Below are 20,074 nucleotides of genomic sequence, written 5' to 3'. Positions count from 1 at the left end.
ATCCATTGGAGTGTTTTGATCCCTCACTTTTACAGTTCAGGCACTGTTTGAAATGCATTTCTCTGAGTGACCCCTAGATAAAGTTCTGTGCAGTTGAGAGCAAGGAGACATGGTGTTTGTTGGGGGCCGGCGGGAGAGGGAGAAAGAGGTTCTATGCTGTTTGCTAAGATGCAGATCTGTTTGCTCCTACCCCCCTTCCTTTCCAAGGAATGGCCACTTGATAGGCGATGGCCCATCAGCTTTGATGACACCTATCTAGAAGTGACAATTTGTCCTTTGCCCTTGAGGAAGAGTTTTACCCACTCCCTAGACTTGTTTGCTAAAACACACTTCAGTCATGACTTCATCTTATATTCATAACTTTCACATATAATGCTGCTACATACATTCCACCATGATATTGACCAGCAAGTTTAGTTTTCAAATGCTACCTTACATGGCATATTTTGTACAAAGATTATTATAATAGTGTGTAAGGTGTGAATACAGGGGTGCATTCAGTCAGAGTTCCAAGCTCTTGTCTTCACTGCATTGTGGGAATGAGTTCCATGGCTGAAATGCATGCTGGGTTAAAAAAAGAAGTTACTGTTGTCCCCAAACCAGCACTTGGGTTGACTCACTTTCTCCAGTTCCATTTCTCATCCACCTTCAGGAGTTCCCTGAGAGTCTCCTGGTCCTTCCTTCCTCCCATACAACGCCTCTCTGCAATCTACAACTTTCCAAATTGATTCCAATTAGTTTGCGGAGAATCTCGTGTACCAGACCACATGAAGTTTCTGTGCAGACTAGTGCCACAACCTGGGCAGAGAGACTGCTTCATCTGTTGGACCCTGAAGCTTTAGTAGTCATACTCTCCGCAGAGTGCCTTGCACAAGTCTGTCTGAAACATTGCAGAAACATTGGGTCTCAGCTCAGAAATTGGACTGAGATGCAGTCTGTTTTTTATTTCAACCAAGCCAGTTCACAAAAACCTCACACGTGTCATACTTCGACAAATTCTCACTGATCATTATAATCACTATATGTTGCCAACTTCTGTAATTTTATTGCAAGTCTCAGGATATTTGGTGTTTTATCTAAAGCCACAGCTTCTGGAGAAAAATTACTACAAGAGAACCACAGCTTTTGGGTGTTTTTTCCCCAAAAAGGTTCTAGCCCTTATTGTTGTGTAGAAAAGCATGGAAATGTGACTTAAGTGTATCCTAAAGACTCAGAACCCTGAAAGAAACAGAACCCCAAATGAGATTTAGAAACCACTCAATTTGATGCCTGATTCATGATTTTTGAGCATATAGAGTTGGTAATATTGACTCTAAAAATGGTAGAACTGAAATTTGTTTCCCTGTAGTTTTTACATCGACTATGTTGCCTCTGCTGTAGGTCTGCATGAAAGTGCTGGATTGCTGACACCGATAGAATATTCTTAAAAGAAAGGAAAGCACACTGTTGCCTCCTGCTTCCAGCTGATCGCAACACCCATATAGTTTAGGGAAATGGTCTCTTTTGTGGGTGCAAGAGCCCTGCCTCTTCCATAAAAGAATTCAAGTTGAACTTTCAGATGATTCTTAGGTAAGGGTAGCACCAAATTCATGGGGTCTCCCCACCACCATTCATTTTAATGGAATGTCAGTTTTGAAGCTTCTTTAAACATCACTGTTAATCATTTTACTTGTGAATGTTATGACCAATAGGACAATTTCCTTCAATGTCACTGAAAAAAACCTTGCTACGTTAAGTTCACATATTCGTGAGAGCTGGGATTGTATATATGCTGTCTCAGGGGAAGAAGCAAGGCAAGGCCTGGTTGTTAAAAGAATTATATTGAAGATGTGCCAGACAAGTGCACTTCCTGGGGAATACCTAGAGAGATTAATGCAAATTCCTCACTTCCATTTATGCAAAACCCCAAACTTTTGAAGCTACATCCTGAGGAATGGGTCATTATCTGCTGACCAACTGATCCCAGAGACTGGAGATCAAAGGTCTGAGCCTGAGAAACCACTGAGCTGCCCAGCCTGGGTTCTGGTTCCAAATCTGCAACAGTTATGAACTTGTAATCACAGGGAAAATCCAGCTACAGGTTTTGAAGGACTGACACCTACTAGACCATGAGGCTGAAGGAGGGTGGCTGATCTTAAGTAAGCTTTTTAGCATGTGCTTTGGTTTGAATATGTTTTGCCTAATGCTTTTACCTTAAGAATAAATGTGCTTGCCAAGAAAGCTGTGTGGCAACTTGTACCTGCAAGCAATATGCTGTAGCCTCTAGAGAAAAAGCAAAGCACAGATATTGTTGACCAGTAGATATCCCCAGCAGGGGCCTGTGTAGAGTTAAAGACCCACTCAGTCAGGAGGAAGAGAGATGAGAGTCTTCACCCAAGAGAGGTGAGGGCTGGGCACTGGAAAGCTTTAAATAGATGCTCTTGAGGGACCATGGAGGCGAATACAGGTGCAGTGACCCTGAAACTGTGACAGTTATATCAAAAACATCTAATGAGCTTATCCAGTGAACCTGGATGGACCTGTCACATCTGACATTATATTCATTTGAAGAAAGGTGCCATAGGGATAGGCTGTAAGTGTTTTTTAAAAATTGCAAACAAATAAAAATTGAATACTCAATCATCAAAAAATATCTGATCGAGATGCTTACTAATGATCTTCCAAAGTTAAGCTAAACATGGTGTTTAGTAGAGATGATTGATTTTCCTTTGGAAAGTCAGTCTGATGGAAGATTTTCAATTTGCTTGGAAAACTTTGATTTTCTGCTGGAAAGTCACTCCCAGCTCCCCCAAGCCTTGGCAGCCTGCCTAGCTGTTGGCCCAGTGCTGTGGTCTTTAGGGCTTCCTGGCTCCTGGGCAGTGCAGAAGCTCCAGCTCCCAAGCTGTCTGGCTCCCTGCCTGATGAGCTGCTGTGGCATTGGCCAGCTCAGGGAACCTTGGAAACATTTCAGAAGGTCAAAATGAAATGACTAACTTTTTCTGAAAAAGGAATTATTTTTAAGAAGTCAAAATGGGAATTCCAGTTTCTAGCCAGCACTAGTATTTACACTGACATCAGCACAAAATGTGGGATTCTTGTGGAGCATGTTGCTGGTCCAGGGATTAAGTGTGTTTTCTATACAACTTAGTCCAGCCACAGCAGTTCAGCTTAACAAACACACATGTATTTCTGAAAGACTTCTGTCTTACAACCATATTTAAGACTTGTTCAAAGTAGACTAAAAACATGCTTTTTTCCTCCAGTCCATCCCCATTACTCAGGATTTTTTTTTTTTTTTGCTGGTTTTGGATAAACCTCCAGCAGACATTACACAGTTTTGGGGGTATCCCCACAGACCCAGTACAGCATAGGCAATTGCAGTGCAAGCCTCTCCAAAATATTTCAGCACACAGTGTCACAATCCTGACCTACCTGTCTAGCGTAGATCTTGACTGCTCTTTCCTTCTATCCTATCATTTCACTCTTGTTCTAAGATCCTATAGATACAGATAATAATTTCAACATCTGAAAAACTCATTAAAGCTGCTATCATGATCAAAATATGGGGACAAGGACAAAAATCTACACTAGTGACTGTACATTTGTCCTTGCACATGGCTGTGCTATACCCACCACCCACCATTGTCCCCATCTAAACCCCAGAAACACATGTCTGAAGGCAAGTAGAGAGCAAGTGAGCCCCATCCTTCAGGTGCACTAGCTAAGTATATACCTCAGACTGTGGCGTGGCCTTGTATCTATGCCAGTGTGCAGAGTAGATGGGAGTAAGAGGTGTGTACCAGGTCTTGAGTTTTAGTTCTCCACCCCTATTCCCACAAAGCAATGGGTGCTTTTTTGCCTAACCCTTACTAGCTCCCTGTCCGCCAAATGTTTACCTGTAGTGACAAGCTGCGCTGACTGAATCAGAACAGCCTTCCACTGCACTCTTTACAGTGTGATACAGGTGAACATGCATCTGAGAGCAGCCACCTAGCTCACTGATCACACCCACGTCTTCATCAATGTGTGGTCAGAGTACATGGTCCATGACTTTGCCCAGAGTGGCAGGAACAGACACATGCATTGAGAATGTTCACAGAGCAGGCAGGCATTGAGTGGACTGTGGGCCAGTGCCAGGAATGCATCAAGTAGCTGAAGCTCCTCTGCAGAAGGGCAAAAAAGATCCAAACAATCGCCTCAGAAGGCCCATTATACATGCTTCAATGAGTTTGACAAGGTGCTGTCAAGAGCTCCCAGCCTGAAGCGCCTCACAATCCCCTCTTCAACCTCATTGAGAATGCCAGTGAGAAAACAGGGCAAGGAGGCAGTGATGCCACAGATGATGCCCAGGAAGACCTGGAGGATGAGGAGCATGTGATTCTGGATCTCTACCTGGAGAAGCTAGTTGAAGAAGCTCCTCTTCATGAGCCCCAGGAGAACTCAAAGCTGGTAAGTTACATTATCCCCTCTTGGTCCAGTGCTACATTTTAACCCCAGCCCCCATTGCTCTTCAACAGTTAAATGGTCCTCAACCAAGACCTGGCTATAAGCTTGTATTGACTTCTGATTAAATGCCTTTGGCAGAAGCCATAAAAGAGGTTGTTAACAGTCATTGTGCCTTGTGACTATGCATTTCTCAGCCAGCACACAGGCACCAATGGTCAGGGCCATGCAGAGCAGTGGAAGGGAAGTTAGAAAGGTCCTGGTTGGGGAAGGGACAGTTGTGGTGCTGATCTGAAACTTCACAGAACCAAGGAGAGTTGCAGTGTGTCTTTTCCTGCCCATTTCACTGTTGTTGGGCAGGCAGAGGAATGGGTTTTTCTGGTGATGCTGCAGGTGTGGGGTGGATGGGGTGGGGGAAGGTGATGTTCCTGGTTCATCTCTTCATTTGCATGGAATCTCTATATGCTAGCTGAGAATTCAGTCACTACCCAGTTGAGTTGCCTTTTAGTCCTGTAAGCATACATCAACAAGTGTCTGGTGTATAGGAACTCCAGCTGGGTCTTGAGATTTAAAAGCAATGCTAATGTGCTTGGTCCACCTTCAAAAGTGACCAAATTCCTTCATGCAGTAAGATGTAGAAGGGTGACCATTAGCAAAAGCATCAATCTGACAGATTGCTAGATCTCCTTCACAGGACTGGAAAAGCAGCGTCTTTCATTCTGGTACCTTGAAGACCACTATGTTCTCTAAACATTGGTCAGTCTTTAAAGAAGTTGCAAACTAGTAACATAGCTCATGGAAGGAACTACCATTCCCACTCGACCTTGAGACGCTATAAAAATTTTAAGTTTTTAAAAACATTAGTACATGCATCTTACCGTTAGTAGCCTCTGCTCCTTCCTCGTGGGCTGTAAGAGCTGTCTGAGAACCAAGGTTAGTCTAACAGTTGCATTCATGGAATGCTGAAAAGGTATTCATATTGTGGCCTTCAACATCAAAAGTTGTGTCATGTAAAGGGTTTTCCTCAGCTTCTTCTAAAAGAGAAAAAAAATACTACCCTTGTCTTTGAATTGGTAGGACTTCTACTCCTGAGAGGGAAAACCATGCTGTCAGGAGCATCGCTCCAGACGCAGTAAAGCCAGACAGAAAAGGACCTTGGAGGCCTGCTTCTTAGCACAGACAGGAGGAACCGAAAGAAGTTTGACTCCTCAGGGTATAGCAGGCGTGGGTTCTTCAGCAGGAAGAGACTGATGAACTGGTTCATTGAGCAGGAGGCACACCGTAGGCAATGGGAGCCTGCCCCAATGGAACAGCTGATGGCCAAACAAGTTTTGGAGGGTTTCCTGCTGTTGTAGCCCCACCATTTCTACACTTCCATCACTACCTCCTCCAGTTGCCTCCAGAGCTCTGCTGAGGCAGAGGAGCCAGCCCTTCCTTTGCCCCCTTCCCTCCTGAGTGACCACGAGCACCCTGCAGGACTCCCAGATCCACACCCTCGACTGGCACCTATGTAAGCAGTGTCAGGATGAGCTCCACCCTGACATCTGGTGGTGAGGTGTGGCAAGTTGTGGAAAAGAACTTCAGGGGCCGATGTCATTTGCATAGGCACACCCACCACGCCTAGAATGAGACCATAGCTGCTCAAATGGTCACTTTGGCTGCTGTGGGATCCCCAGCGTCTCTGTTATTGGGGCAGGAAGAATAAATTGTTATTACCCTGATTATGGGAACTGTGCTTGGAACTGTACGTGGCCTTTTGTTATGATGGAGGGATTCACCATCAACTAAGTAGCACTCGCTAGGCAAGGGTCATGGGTTCCAAAACTGTGTGAATAGAGAGAGGCTGGGGACAAGTATTGATACTTGGTGGCATGGGCCCCTTGGTGAGGGCCTTACATGCTAATTGCACTTCATCCTCTCTCCACTGTGGAATATCAGAGCTAATTTTGATTTCATTAGAAGTCTAGTTATAGGCTGCTGAGCTCACTTTGGGCTGACAGTGCACCAGCACTGGGGCTCCCCTACTACAAGCTGAATTCACCTAAGAGCTGAAATCACTGAGTGTTGTGTTAAGTAGTGGGGGAGCCTGAAGATATATTGTGGAGCAGTTTGCGGGACGGCTGGTGAAGCAGTTCGACGTGGAGCAGTGTGTGGATGGCAGGAGCTGCTTGTGGGTCGTGGAGCTGAGCGAAGGAGTTCGTGGGGCAGCTGGTGGAGCGGAGCGCAGCTGAGCGAAGGAGTTCGTGGGGTGGCTGGCGGAGCGGAGCGCAGCTGAGCGAAGGAGTTCGTGGGGCGACTGGCGGAGCGCAGCTGAGCGAAGGAGTTCGTGGGGCGGCTGGCGGAGCGGAGGAGTTCGTGGGACGGCTGGCGGAGCGGAGTGCAGCTGAGCGAAGGAGTTTGTGGGGCGGCTGGCGGAGCGGAGCGCCGCTATGGAGCAATGGGGCGGTCAGCTTCAGATCATGTAAGGTGCCTCTTACCCCCGTCCCATTTCCACCCAGGTTGGGAGGTAAAGCTCCGCAGATAAACTTTCGAACTCTGGGGCTGCCCTGACCAGGGACAGAGACTTTTGGGGCATTGGACTTTTGGGACTTTGGGTGATTTGGGGTTGCTGGACTCAAGAACCAAAGGGAAAAGGGCATGCCCCAATTTGCCTGGGGTGGGTTTTTTTTGCTCATGGGTTGTGTTATGAATCCTGTTGGTGGTGTTTCCCCAACATAATGCCACATTGTTTCTCTCTGTTATTAAAAGGCTTTTGCTACACTCAGACTATGTGCTTGCGAGAGGGGAAGTATTGCCTCTTGGAGGCGCCCAGCGGGGGTGGTATATATTTGTCCCAGGTCACTGGGTGGGGGCTCGAGCCGGTTTGCATTGTGTTATTGGAATGGATCCCCTAGATATTGAACCCGGCCCTTGTTGCTGCCAACTCTGACGGGCAGAAGGGTTACACCTAAAACCCCTCAAAAGTCATCTCCCCAAGTGTCCAGGAGGGGAATGATTAGCCGGTGGGAGTTGCTGAAGCCCATTAAGTGCCCACCGTCCAATCCCTGTGCAAGAGATGTTCCCAGTTGTCACCATGAACAGCTGGCCTCCATTGTTTCCCCTCTTTTTGGCTGAGGGAGGGCAAGGACACAGGTGCCAAGACTTTAACATGGGTCCATTGTTCACAGGTTCAGTCCTATTTTGTTTTGTTGGTTTTCATTTCCTTTTAAAATATTTCAATTAGCCATTCCATATACTTCTTTTAACAAACTGTCAAGGTTCCTCCCCCACTCTGAACTCTAGGGTACAGATGTGGGGACCTGCATGAAAAACCTCCTAAGCTTATCTTTACCAGCTTAGGTCAAAAACTTCCCCAAGATACAAAATATTCCCCCCGTTGTCCTTGGACTGGCCGCTACCACCACCAAACTAATACTGGTTACTGGGGAAGAGCTGTTTGGACGCGTCCTTCCCCCAAAAATACTTCCCAAAACCTTGCACCCCACTTCCTGGACAAGGTTTGGTAAAAAGCCTCACCAATTTGCCTAGGTGACTACAGACCCAAACCCTTGGGTCTGAGAACAATGAAAAAGCATTCAGTTTCTTACAAGAAGACTTTTAATAAAAATAGAAGTAAATAGAAATAAAGAAATCCCCCCTGTAAAATCAGGATGGTAGATATCTTACAGGGTAATTAGATTCAAAAACATAGAGAACCCCTCTAGGCAAAACCTTAAGTTACAAAAAAGATACACAGACAGAAATAGTTATTCTATTCAGCACAATTCTTTTCTCAGCCATTTAAAGAAATCATAATCTAACACATACCTAGCTAGATTACTTACTAAAAGTTCTAAGACTCCATTCCTGGTCTATCCCTGGCAAAGACCAGCATACAGACAGACACAGACCCTTTGTTTCTCTCCCTCCTCCCAGCTTTTGAAAGTATCTTGTCTCCTCATTGGTCATTTTGGTCAGGTGCCAGCGAGGTTACCTTTAGCTTCTTAACCCTTTACAGGTGAGAGGAGCTTTCCCCTGGCCAGGAGGGATTTCAAAGGGGTTTACCCTTCCCTTTATATTTATGACACAAACATTAGTTTCTTTGACTTTGTGTATGATAAAGGAAAACAAAAGTTTTTTGGTTCAGATTGGGTTGCATGATTTGCACACCATTCCAATTTATGTGCTAACATCTGGTGTCATCATACTGCAAATACTTTTCTACCTGCCCCAGCCCCAGGTTAGGAAATATCTGAATTTCCAAGGATACATGGGAGGTTGGGGGAAAGTGCATTGTTATGTGCTTGGAGAAAGCACTGCCATTCTAAAAGAAGAGGTTTCAAAGTAGCAGCCGTGTTAGTCTGTATCAGCAAAAAGAACAGGAGTAGTTGTGTCACCTTAGAGACTAACAAATTTATTTGAGCATAAGCTTTCTTGGGCTACAGCCCATTTCATTGGATGCATATGTATTCTTACTATATATTCCATTCTATGCATCCGACGAAGTGGGCTGTAGCCCATGAAAGCTTATGCTCAAATAAATGTGTTAGTCTCTAAGTTGCCACAAGTACTCCTGTTCTAAAAGAAGAACTCCTCAACAGAGAAAAGGAATACATAAAAGGTGGTTATGGCTTGTTTCACATGCAGAAAACCCCCACCTGTGATGGAGAGACTGCCGAGACTCATCAAGCCCTCGGATCGCTACCCCTTCCTGTTTCTCCACGTGGGCACCAATGATACTGCCAAGAATGACCTTGAGCAGATCACTGTGGACTACGTGGCTCTGGGAAGAAGGATAAAGGAGTTTGAGGCGCAAGTGGTGTTCTCGTCCATCCTCCCTGTGGAAGGAAAAGGCCGGGGTAGGGACCGTCGAATCGTGGAAGTCAACGAATGGCTACGCAGGTGGTGTCGGAGAGAAGGCTTTGGATTCTTTGACAATGGGATGGTGTTCCATGAAGGAGGAGTGCTGGGCAGAGACGGGCTCCACCTAACGAAGAGAGGGAAGAGCATCTTTGCAAGCAGGCTGGCTAACCTAGTGAGGAGGGCTTCAAACTAGGTTCACTGGGGGAAGAAGACCAAAGCCCTGAGGTAAGTGGGCAAGCAGGATACCGGGAGGAAGCACAGGCAGGAACGTCTGTGAGGGGAGGGCTCCTACCTCATTCTGACAATGAGGGGCGATCAGCAGGTTATCTCAAGTGCCTATATACAAATGCACAAAGCCTTGGAAACAAGCACGGAGAACTGGAGGTCCTGGTGAAGGCAAGGAATTATGACGTGATTGGAATAACAGAGACTTGGTGGGATAACTCACATGACTGGAGTACTGTCATGGATGGTTATAAACTGTTCAGGAAGGACAGGCAGGGCAGAAAAGGTTGGGGAGTAGCACTGTATGTAAGGAAGCAGTATGACTGCTCAGAGCTCCGGTATGAAACTGCAGAAAAACCTGAGTGTCTCTGGATTAAGTTTAGAAGTGTGAGCAACAAGAGTGATGTAGTGGTGGGAGTCTGCTATAGACCACTGGGCCAGGGGGATGAGGTGGGTGAGGCTTTCTTCCGGCAACTCGCAGAAGCTACTAGATCGCACATCCTGGTTCTCATGGGCGACTTTAATCATCCTGATATCTGATGGGAGAGCACTACAGCAGTGCACAGACAATCCAGGAAGTTTTTGGAAAATGTAGGGGACAATTTCCTGGTGCAAGTGCTGGAGGAGCCAACTAGGGGGAGAGCTTTTCTTGACCTGCTGCTCACAAACTGGGAAGAATTAGTAGGGGAAGCAAAAGTGGATGGGAATCTGGGAGGCAGTGACCATGAGTTGGTCGAGTTCAGGATCCTGACACAGGGAAGAAAGGTAAGCAGCAGAATACGGACCCTGGACTTCAGGAAAGCAGACTTCGACTTCCTCAGGGAACTGATGGGTAGAATCCGCTGGGGGAATAACATGAGGGGGAAAGGAGTCCAGGAGAACTGGCTGTATTTCAAAGAATCCCTATTGAGGTTACGGGGACAAACCATCCCTATGTGTCGAAAGAATAGTAAATATGGCAGGCGACCAGCTTGGCTTAACAGTGAAATCCTTGCGGATCTTAAACATAAAAAAGAAGCTTACAAGAAGAGGAAGATTGGACAAATGACCAGGGAAGAGTATAAAAATGTTACTCGGGCATGTAGGAATGAAATCAGGAGGGCCAAATCGCACCTGGAACTGCAGCTAGCAAGAGATGTCAAGAGTAACAAGAAGAAAGCCAAGGAAAGTGTGGGCCCCTTACTGAATGAGGGAGGCAACCTAGTGACAGAGGATGTGGAAAAAGCTAATGTACTCAATGTTTTTTTTTGCCTCTGTCTTCACGAACAAGGTCGGCTCCCAGACTGATGCACTGGGCAACACAGCATGGGGAGTAGGTGGCCAGCCCCCTGTGGAGAAAGAAGTGGTTTGGGACTATTTAGAAAAGCTGGACGTGCACAAGTCCATGGGGCCGGATGCGTTGCATCCGAGAGTGGTAAAGGAGATGGCAGCTGTGATTGCAGAGCCATTGGCCATTATCTTTGAAAACTCGTGGTGAACGGGGGAAGTCCCGGACAACTGGAAAAAGGCTAACGTAGTGCCCATCTTTAAGAAAGGGAAGAAGGAGGATCCTGGGAACTACAGACCAGTCAGCCTCACCTCAGTCCCCGGAAAAATCATGGAGCAGGTCCTCAAGGAATCAATCCTGAAGCACTTACACGAGAGGAAAGTGATCAGGAACAGTCAGCATGGATTCACCAAGGGAAGGTCATGCCTGATTAATCTAATCGCCTTCTATGATGAGATTACTGGTTCTATGGATGAAGGGAAAGCAGTGGATGTATTGTTTCTTGACTTTAGCAAAGCTTTTGACATGGTCTCCCACAGTATTCTTGTCAGCAAGTTAAAGAAGTATGGGCTGGATGAATGCACTATAAGGTGGATAGAAAGTTGGCTAGATGGTTGGGCTCAATGGGTAGTGATCAATGGCTCCATGTCTAGATGGCAGCCGGTATCACGTGGAGTGCCCCAAGGGTCGGTCCTGAGGCTGGTTTTGTTCAATATCTTCATAAATGATCTGGAGGATGGTGTGGATTGCACCCTTAGCAAATTTGCGGATGATACTAAAATAGGAGGAGTGGTAGATACGGTGGCAGGTAGGGATAGGATACAGAGGGCCCTAGACAAATTGGAGGATTGGGCCAAAAGAAATCTGATGAGGTTCAACAAGGATAAGTGCAGGGTCCTGCACTAAGGACGGAAGAATCCAATGCACCGCTACAGACTAGGGACCGAATGGCTAGGCAGCAGTTCTGCGGAAAAGGACCTAGGGGTGACAGTGGACGAGAAGCTGGATCTGAGTCAACAGTGTGCCCTTGTTGCCAAGAAGGCCAATGGCATTTTGGGATGTATAAGAAGGGGCATAGCCAGCAGATCGAGGGACGTGATCGTTCCCCTCTATTCGACATTGGTGAGGCCTCATCTGGAGTACTGTGTCCAGTTTTGGGCCCCACACTACAAGAAGGATGTGGATAAATTGGAGAGAGTCCAGCGAAGGGCAACAAAAATGATTAGGGGTCTGGAACACATGACTTATGAAGAGAGGCTGAGGGAACTGGGATTGTTTAGTCTGCAGAAGAGAAGAATGAGGGGGGGATTTGATAGCTGCTTTCAACTACCTGAGAGGTGGTTCCAAAGAGGATGGTTCTAGACTATTCTCAGTGGTAGAAGATGACAGGACAAGGAGTAATGGTCTCAAGTTGCAGTGGAGGAGGTTTAGGTTGGATATTAGGAAAAACTTTTTCACTAGGAGGGTGGTGAAACACTGCAATGCGTTACCTAGGGAGGTGGTAGAATCTCCTTCCTTAGAACTTTTTAAGGTCAGGCTTGACAAAGCCCTGGCTGGGATGATTTAATTGGGGATTGGTCCTGCTTTGAGCAGGGGGTTGGACTAGATGATCTCCTGAGGTCCCTTTCAACCCTAATATTCTATGATTCTATGTTTCACCTGTGAGTAGATCAGTGTTAACTGAGTCACAAACCTACACAAATCGCCACCCCAACGATTGGCTTTTGAACCCCAAAATGGTTTGCAACTGAATAGCTGTCTTGTGTTGCCAGCTTCCACAGGGCAATAGCCACCTGCTTCTGCACCAGTATTGCTACCCTGAATCAAATATTTTGCCACTGGAGGTTTGCAAGCTCACTGCACAGCTCCATGAAAGTCTGTTTCCTCATTCAGGTTTCAGAGTAGCAGCCGTGTTAGTCTGTATTCGCAAAAAGAAAAGGAGTACTTGTGGCACCTTAGAGACTAACCAATTTATTTGAGCATGAGCTTTCGTGAGCTACAGCTCACTTCATCAGATGCATACCGTGGAAACTGCAGCAGACTTTATATATACACAGAGAATATGAAACAATACCTCCTCCCACCCCACTGTCCTGCTGGTAATAGCTTATCTAAAGTAATCTTCAGGTTAGGCCATTTCCAGCACAAATCCAGGTTTTCTCACCCTCCACCCCCCCACACACAAATTCACTCTCCTGCTGGTGATAGCCCATCCAAAGTGACAACTCTTTACACAATGTGCATGATAATGAAGTTAGGCAGGAAATGGCCTAACTTCATTATCATGCACATTGTGTAAAGAGTTGTCACTTTGGATGGGCTATCACCAGCAGGAGAGTGAATTTGTGTGGGGGGGGTGGAGGGTGAGAAAACCTGGATTTGTGCTGGAAATGGCCTAACCTGAAGATTACTTTAGATAAGCTATTACCAGCAGGACAGTGGGGTGGGAGGAGGTATTGTTTCATATTCTCTGTGTATATATAAAGTCTGCTGCAGTTTCCACGGTATGCATCTGATGAAGTGAGCTGTAGCTCACGAAAGCTCATGCTCAAATAAATTGGTTAGTCTCTAAGGTGCCACAAGTACTCCTTTTCTTTTTTCCTCATTCAGAAGTTCTGAAACAACTGCTGGTCATCCCAAGTTTCCAAAATCATGGTAGACAAATTGTCATTTCCCCCTTAAGGTCAGCTGTCTTTGGTCCCTGAAAGACTGGTCAGATCCAGAATGCAATTTGGGCAGATCACCTACTCCACAGCATAAATATTTCGTCCTGCAATAAGGAGCAGAACCACATCATCTTCCAATTGCTCCATGTCTTCCACCCAGTTTGGCAAGAGGGATAGCTGAGCAGGAACTGCCCCCAGCAAGTGGGTGAAGGTGGGAGACAGTATCAATGCAACAAGCAGAGGTTCCTAGAGCGTCTCCCATGATGTACAGAACCTGGGATATCACCCCTTAAATGCTAGCACTAGTGTTGCGTAACATCAGCTGTGTGGCCATTGTGGGTAGTGTGTACACTGTGTTTATTATATGCTCATCCAGCTCAGCTTATGTTGATAGACCACATGTACTAGTGTGTGCATGGTCTAGTATCTGAATATGCTCACCAACATAGATATAGCCTAAAAGTTATTCCCAGGCTTTTGCAGCTGGTATCTTTCCCAACCCAAATATATACTAGAGTTTAGCCAAAGAATTTTATTGAAACTTTCTGTTAAAGTTTGTGTTTTGTCAAAACACAAAAATTTCTCACAAGTAGCATTTGCTTTATGCAGAAGTGTGAGGTTTTGTTTCTTGGCCAAGAAACAAAAAATTTTGGCTGAAAAGTGAAGTTTTCAGATGATATAAAGTCAAATTTTCTGCAATAAGTATTCCAACCATCCTGATCAGCTATTTGTTATTAGGAATGAGCCAAAGCCTGAGGTCCTTAGTTTTTACTCAGTCCTTGATCAAGCAAGTTCCCACTGATGTCAATGTGTGTTTGAGACTATTATCTTCCATAAACTAGGCTCTTATATCCATATTCAGGCACATAAACAAGTGACCCAAGTGCTGAGTATCTAATAGCCCCCAGGGAGTTCAATGGCTTGTGTCAAGAGCCCAGGATTTGGGCCCATAATTTTGAATTTCAATGGGATTTAGATGCCCAACTCACTTTAGGCTCTTTTGAAAATCCCAATAGTTGAGATTGCACATCATATACTTTAAGTGCTGACAACATGTTTGATATGGTAATAATACACAATTGTCTGCAGAATTCCTAGCTTGGAGAACATACAATCTAGGGACAGGACACAGGCATCCTGAGGAAGGAAGTTACCTTAGAATGTCATTTAACCCCTTTCTTAATTATATATTTTTTCTTTCCCCTTCACCCCTTCCATGCCCCCCTTTGAGAGTCTCAGAATCAGTGAGTTTTCGGGGGAGAGGGCAGATATTGAAAGGGGAGAAGTGAGGAGCCCAGCACAGTAAGCTTGGAGAGCATTAAGTGGAATGTAACAAATGCATACACCTTGTGCTAACTCTCTGCATAGAGGTGAATTTCTGCGTACCAGGGAAGCATGGAAGATGGTGCAAAGCAGAGAGTCGGAGAAGGAACCGAAAGTCAGTATGGACACTGACAATGTTGGAAGACAAATTCTCCAGTACAGTGGCTCTCAACATTTCCAGACTACTGTTCCCCTTTCAGGAGTCTGATCTTGCATACCCCCAAGTTTCACCTCACTTAAAGACTACCTGCTTACAAAATCAGACATAAAAATACAAAGAAGTGCCACAGCCCAATATTACTGAAAAAATTTGCTTACTTTCTCATTTTTACCATATAATTATAAAATAATTGAAATATAAATGTTGTACTTATATTTCTGTGTATAGTATATAGAGCAGTATAAACAAGTCAAGGTCTGTATGAATTTTAGTTGGTAATGACTTCACTAGTACTTTTTATGTAGCCTGTTGTAAAACTAGGCAAATACCTAGATGAGCTGATGTACGCCCTGGAAGACCTCAACCAGGGGTATGCAGAGAACCACTTCTTCAGTACTCCCCTACAATACAGAGCATTTTTAAGATCAGCACATACTGTAGAATCTCTCTTCCCTACTATACACAGACAAATTGCACAATTCATGTGAACCAACTGAGACAACTTTTTTTTTGCATGAATAGAGGCCTTATTTAGCAAACTTTCTGGATTGATTCACTTAGTTTTGGGAGCCTTATTCTAGGCTAATAAATACAGCTTTCATAAAAGTCTTTAGAAGTCTTGGCTAATGTTATGTAATAATGAATTTAGTCTCAGCAGCTAAAAGGATTCATTCTTATAATGAGGTCAGTGAGATGTAGGAGCTTATGACGTAGGACTTGATGGCTGCTTTCCAAACCAAACAGTTTAAGGTAAATGGTTCTAGTCTGGCTTTGGTCTGCTCTTCCCATCTGCACCTGCTGAAAGATGCATTGAGGTACAGTATATAACGATCATACTCCATGTACTATTAAAGAATGCTGCAATTCACAAGAATTTATAAAACTCTAATCTGTTCTTTAGGAAACAAGCCAACTATTTGTGTCTTATGGAGATGCACATTTGTGGCAGCTTATGATTTGTTCCCATTGTGTTTGTTGTATAGAGGCAATATTTTAACTAGTGGAAGGTTTAGAATGCCTCTGCATATTCACAAAAAGAAAAGGAGTACTTGTGGCACCTTAGAGACTAACGAATTTATTTGAGCATGAGCTTTCGTGAGCTACAGCTCACTTCATCAGATGCATACCGTGGAAACTGCAGCAGACTTTATTCAGAAATGTAGTTATTAGAAACTGATACTCAGTGACATGATGGCTAGTGAAAAGCAGGAAACAGGAGATCAGACTCCTAAATACACAACTTGAAACAGCCACTTTACCTAAAAGTTCTAAATAACAGTGGAGGGAAAGAGGATTTTCAAAGGCCCAGATGGGAGTCCAACTCACATTGAATTTCAGTGCAATATAGATGCCTAATTCCCTAGAGCTCCTTGTATCAGCTTTGAATTTCAGCTTTTCTATTTTAGTATCCTATTTAGTTGTCCATAGATAGATATGTTAGAGTACGCTTTCATATACTGCTGCCCCCAAAGTTTTTTTTTAAAAAAACACCACCAAAATGTGTCAGCACTAACTTTTGGCCCAAAACTAGCTAATACTTAGAATATACAAGTTATATTCAAGTGCATAACTCCACTGATTAAGACAGACCAAAAACCATATTTGTGGTTAAATTATTCACATGTTCACAGTTGAGTCCTTTAGTGGCAATAATAATTCTTTGCGCTTCTATTGGACGTGAAAGCACCTCACAAGAATATTGTGAGTTTAATTCCTATAGGAAGACAAACTAAAGCACATCAAAGTTAGGTGATTTGCTGCACATTTTATTGTCTTTCAAACTGAGTGCTGGGCTAGCATCCAGCTCGCTTGACTCCTTGAGCCACATTATTACCCCCTGTTTCTTTTTAAGAGATGATACTGTACTAAAGTATCAAAATAATGTACATTGTTTTGCTTAAATTGTGTTGTAAGAGGTTTAGTTTCACTTTGGAAGAAAGATCTTTCCTTTGAGGCCAGCTATACAGATTGATTAAAGAAATATCAAGCTTTGAGTTTCCAGTACACAACAAATGGAGCATAGCTGGTATGAAGAGTCCCCTTCAGTCTGCGGCTGTGTTTTTCCACCCGCAGTGATGCAAGCTGGCAGATGACCTCATGACAGTACAGACGAAAGTGAACCAAAGAGAGGTAGTGCCAATATACTGATGGAGGCAACCATGGCTGCAGACAAATGTTTTCATGTCTGGCTTTAAAAAAAAATTTTAAAAAATTGTAGTTTTGAGCTCCAAGCTGACAGAGCAGAAACATGGATTTCCTTAACAGAGCTGTTTCTTGGAAGACTGATTAGGAAGTGAGTATGCTTTCAGACAGGACTTAATCCTTTTTCTTTTTTTCTTTTCTTTTTTTTTTTTTTTTTTTTGCACAAATATCCTATTCCAGAAAGTTTTCATTTGAATGTCACTCTAAATAGCAGCGAGAATATTAAGTTATTTTTCAGTGAGGGTAGTCAGGGTTTAATAAATTCTGGCAGAAAGCAAGCAAGCAGAAAGAGGACAGATTTGGCTCCAATTCTTAGCTCCATTTCTTTCTACTTTGCACTGCCCCAGAAGAGCAAAGACAAATTAACGTATCCCTCCTTTGTCTTGATTCTTAAATTTACACCAGTTTTACATTGATGTGATTCCATTGGCTCAATGGAGTTACTCTGGACTTACACAGATGTAAAGCACAAGGCTAGTTTAGCTGGTTTCTCAGGTATTGCCCTGGGGTAGTATTGCCCTAGTGTAGTGGGTCTTCCCTAGATATAGGACCACCTACCCTAGATGTGTCAGGGGTGCAGCTCAAATGCAGCTGCACTCCAACCTTTGTTGGTTGCAAGAGTCAGGCAAGAGAGAGCCATAGGAGCTGGTTGGAAGTTAGAGCAGCCAGAGAGTAACTCTTTCACATGTTTGGTACCAGGGAGAGCCTTAGGGACAATGGCGCCATGGGCAAACTTGCGTTTTGGCACCCCTGGCTGGCCCCTGTGTAAGCGGCAGCCCCCTTCTTTCCTCCCCAGCCCCCTCCTTCATACACATGGAGAAACTGACTGGGATGTATGGAGCAGCTGGCATTGCTGCTTGCACACACCCCTTCTCCCCCCCGCCTCTAACCCTCTCCTCCACACACCCCCAGGTGGGGAAAGTGACCTGGATTCAGGGAGTGCTTCATGTTGCTCCTCGCTCTCCTCCTCATAGTCCTCCTAGGGGGGCATAGAGCAATGTTGGGGGGTGAGCAGTATCTGTGCATCACTTCTTCTCCCCCCTGCCCCGACACATTCCTCCACCGGGAGGAAGCAGGGAGAAATGTTGGCATCCAACACCCCCCCCCCCCCCTTATGTGGCACTCCCCTACCAGCCAGGAGCAATTTCTGACTCTACACCTTCAGCGTGCATATCTGTGCTGCTGCACAGCACTCCCTTGACCATGGTGCCCCTGGATGGGCTCAAGCAAAACACCATTGACAATGTTGGTATTTTGACTTACCGGTAATTAGAAGGATCAAAGAGGTCTTTTGGGAAAGCTTTTTGTCTATAATTAGTTCTGCCCACAACTAAGGTCACTTGTGTTCTGACTACCAGTGCCTGTGTGAAGGCAACGGGGCTGATCTGCTATAATTCATGAATAATGTCTTTTAACCAGGTAGTGTGTTGCTTACTGTATGCATATAGTTACTTAAATGAATAAACAGGTTTGTCGGGAAATGCATCCAGGAAGGATATTTGCTATCTCATGGCAAGCACTTCAAGGAATAAGACAATAGAGAGCCATCTAGTTTGAAGTGCATCTCTGACACCCTGCTGGGTCACCAGAACCTGTTTAAACCAGGCTTGGGGAAACACCAAATAGAATAAGGAAAAAGGGTGTTCTTAAAAGGACCAGGTGAGACTGAGGCAGAGACTGATTCCCCAGACCCAATAGGTCAGGGGCAAGATTTGCCTAAAGATGTAGTTAGGTCTGATAAACATGCACATAGACCCCTGGCTGTGATAAAATCCTCTTATGTTATGCTTTGTTCCTGCCATTAAGATTAAACAATGCTTTGGTCTAAGAAAGTTGTTTGGTCACTGTATTAACTATAGGCCAGTGCTCCAGTAGGGAAGACTTGCATGAGTTGAACACAGTCTGGTCTGCTTTTTAGATATATAGCAGATAGGTATTATTATTGCATTTCTCAATTAGGAGATCTCAAAGCACTAAAAAAAAAACACCAAATACAATTATCCCAGATGGTACACAGGGTGCTGTAGCCTTAGATCAAGTCTAAGAGTGGGAGAATTGTGGGATTCTACTCGGAGAAAGGTGAAGGTGCAGAGCTTATTATCTGAAGGGGTCCACTCAGAGATTAGAAAGGTGTCAAAGAGTCTGCAATCATCACAGTCTGCATATCAATCACTTAGAAGTCCGTGTGGCAATAATTCCAGGCTCATGTAGTTAGACTGCACGAGCAGTCTTGACAGCATGAAAAAAGGAAGCAACCTTTGGGAAAAGAAATCTGGCACCTTAGGCGCCAAGTGTGCTTGTCTGTTTTAAAATGTATAGTTTACTTAAAGCACTCAGTGTCCCTTTAACATACTCTCCCCACAGCTGTTTATTTTGCTTGGAATATAGGTTCAGTTGAGAAGTTATAAAGTTAAGTGAAGCACATTTAAAATAATAAAAAATGACATTAAGTTTAAAAAATTAGTCTATAGGCGAGTCCTGGACACACTGCAGTGTTGGCTTGTTCAGGGCCCCCAGAACTCTTGGTCAGAGACCCCCTGCCCCCTCCACACCCCTTACTCACAAGGTCAGTTTGACCCTATAGCAGAATACTGGCACAGGGGGTCCCCTCAGCTTTCACTTGATATCATCTCATGTGCACTGCTCTGAGCCAGGATGTTCTGCCTGGCCAGGTTTGCTCTGGTTCACTGCTACCATTTGGTCCTATTAGCTTTTGTCACTCAACCAGGCCTGTTGGGAAGAGAGTCGGCCTAGACATCCCCTGCCAGCTCCACCCTACTCCCACCCAAACCCCTGGCTGCCTTCCCCTCAACAACTCTACCTGATTCAATCCAGTCTGCCAACATCAGCCCTAATGGCTTGCTGGTCGTGAATTCCCAATGGAGCCTAAGACTTTAGGTTGGGACTTCTGTTAAGGTCTGGGAGAGCAAAGCAAGCCTCACAGCCCACACTTTTCTTTATCCACGT

Source organism: Eretmochelys imbricata, chromosome 5 (genome assembly GCF_965152235.1).
Source record: "Eretmochelys imbricata isolate rEreImb1 chromosome 5, rEreImb1.hap1, whole genome shotgun sequence".
Classification (NCBI taxonomy): Eukaryota; Metazoa; Chordata; order Testudines; family Cheloniidae; genus Eretmochelys; species Eretmochelys imbricata.
This window is presented reverse-complemented; position numbering follows the sequence as displayed.